Below are 2500 nucleotides of genomic sequence, written 5' to 3'. Positions count from 1 at the left end.
TATACAAAAATTGATTTATTTCACTCAAACACAAAATCTGTTAGTTCTTACTATACATATTTTTTTTATAAACGAGGTCTTCAACACGGTCTATATGTGTTTGTGTGTATGGGTCTCAAGTTGAACTGACATATTCCAAACTTGTTCCGATCAGTGCAGTGTTAGCTTGAGAATTTACTTTAACCCCCTCCTTACCACCCATAGGAAAATCGTCACATTTGTTACAATGCAGCCAACATTAATCTCAATCTTATTTCTTTTGTACATCATAATACTTTTTTTAAAGCGTTTGTTTTAAAGTATATTAACACTGTGTTGAAGAGCTCTTTTAGCAGAAAAAAATATGGGAAGCAAGAACATCTTTTGTGTTTGAGTGAAATAAACCTATTTTTGTATAGGTTGGGTGTGAAGTTTTGGGGAAAATCCGCAAAATGGCCGGTAAGGAGAGAGAGAGAGAGAGAGAGAGAGAGAGAGAGAGAGAGAGAGAGAGAGAGTTAAAAGGGCACTAGCTCAAATTTTGATAAATGAAAATTTGGCGAATCGTCTCAAAAAAGTATTTAATCAAGTAGAATTGATTCTGAAAAATTGACATTTTTAGCTTTTTATTAACAACTTATCTGCCTTACTCTGGAAAAACACGTATTTAATGTTGCCAGAAAATTCGATCGATTGAAATGGCCTTCATCCTGGCAAAAACTCTCAAACCTGGGACGTCGCGAGGACCTCTCAAAGTCAGAAAACTTTAACGTCAAATATCTATCGATAATGTTAGTAACTGTCAAACCTGTGACTTCCAATCAGTACTTTTGTCTATATTCTTTTTTTTAAGAAAATCTTTGAAATGTGTCACGTTTTAAGTTTCACTCGCTTTCGATTTCGGGGATTATATCCCCTTCATCGTTTTTAGTTGTTTTTTTAAATCAGTCTGTTTATTTTTAAACATTTTGCATTTCCACGTTTATTTGTTTTTGTTTTTTTATTATTGTTTGTTTGGTTTTTTTTTTGTTTTGTTTTATGAATTATTTTTTTGTTGTTGTTGGAAAGGGGGGAGGGGGGTTGGGGCGGTGTCTGTCTTCTTTTTTATTGGGGGGGGGGGGGTTCGTTCTTTTGACTTGTTTAGTTTTATGTTTTGTTTTGTTTTTAATTTTAATTTTTTTTCTTTAAAAAATCGTGTTTTTGTACTTCTAAACATAGTATTATGCCCCGCAGATTTCAAGAATTCACGGCTTTAAGAAGTCCCAGGTTTGAGAGTTTTTGCCATAATGAGAGTCATTTAAATCGATCGATATTTAAAGGGCGAGTTTTATGGCCAAACTTTTTAATACGTGTTTCCAGAGTACCGTAGTTACCTGATTAATTCTCTCATCATTCATTTACCTGCATGTTAATCAAAGAGCTTTTTGGTGGTAACCGATACCCAGAACTCCATAGGTCAACATTCCATTTAACTCCAAGTCGGTACCTGGAACTAAAAATAAAAAAAAACACAAGAACTGGGCAGGTCGTTGACTTTGACTTTTTATTTGCTATTGTCAAGTAATGGAAAACGACAGACAATGAAGTGTGAATGACTAATGCTGTTGACTTTACTGTAAATCAAAACATCGTGTATTTATCTACTATCTGACATTATAGATAGTTCGAAAATGACGTCACTCGGGTCTTTGTTATTGTTTATTGCCATCCGCGTTTATGAGTAATGCTCACTGAATTGTATTAACCCGACTATAAACGTTCACGGATACAAACAGTTTTGTGTGTTGGTCCGTTATACTTCCGGATGGAAATGTTATGAGCTTCTTAGTCAAGCGCATCCTATCTATAGCAGAAAAGGTTTTGAACCATAAACAAAATAGATGTAGATGTTCTTCAGAGCCATAAAGCCCATCGAGCAGGAGTTTATCCCGGTTTGTATAGCGTAAATAGGACAATAGAAATTGCTGGCTACCCTTTGGATATGACGCTAGTCTATCGCAAAGTACTTTCCGCCAGATCTAACAGACCCAGCTACCCAATCATTGCTGGGTGGCCTTGGGGAGGGGAGAGGGGGGGGCAGAAAAAATTCTTCGACTTCATCCGGTATTGATCTCTGTCCCTTTGCGTGCGAAGCGAGTGCTTTACCAACTGAGCTATCGGGACCCCCGCGACTCGGAACAAAGTGTAATTCTATTTAATTTCTTATCTTTTGTTGGAAACTCGTATGTCCATGTGTGTGTGTGGATGGGGGGGGGGTCGTTCTATTTTTAATTGTTATTTTAATAGTTTTGTTCACACTCTAACAATCTGTCATTCATAAAGCCACATAATATTCATTATGGAGTTGAGTGTGTAATGTGTTTAAATAATATTTAATGTTTTAACCCACTCAACCCTAACACTGACTATATCCGTAGTTTACCCAGGGTTACTTTTACCGCATGCCTATTTATTACATTTTTCTGAGACAAATTATAGACGTAGTATCAAAGCTAATGTCTTTAGTTTTTACATGTTTATGATA

At 35.9% G+C, this 2500-nt stretch overlaps 1 protein-coding gene across 1 annotated transcript in view; it reads left to right on the top strand.

The window, feature by feature from the left end:
* LOC144973718 (uncharacterized) overlaps window positions 1–2500 on the top strand; it is a 36371-nt gene that overhangs the window by 17368 nt on the left and 16503 nt on the right. The window lies entirely within an intron of this gene.

Source organism: Berghia stephanieae, chromosome 5 (genome assembly GCF_034508935.2).
Source record: "Berghia stephanieae isolate SIO BIC M18660-M18661 chromosome 5, UCSD_Bste_1.3, whole genome shotgun sequence".
Lineage (NCBI taxonomy): Eukaryota > Metazoa > Mollusca > Gastropoda > Nudibranchia > Aeolidiidae > Berghia > Berghia stephanieae.
The sequence above is the reverse complement of the archived record's forward strand: the minus strand, read 5'-3'. Positions and strand labels throughout refer to the sequence as shown.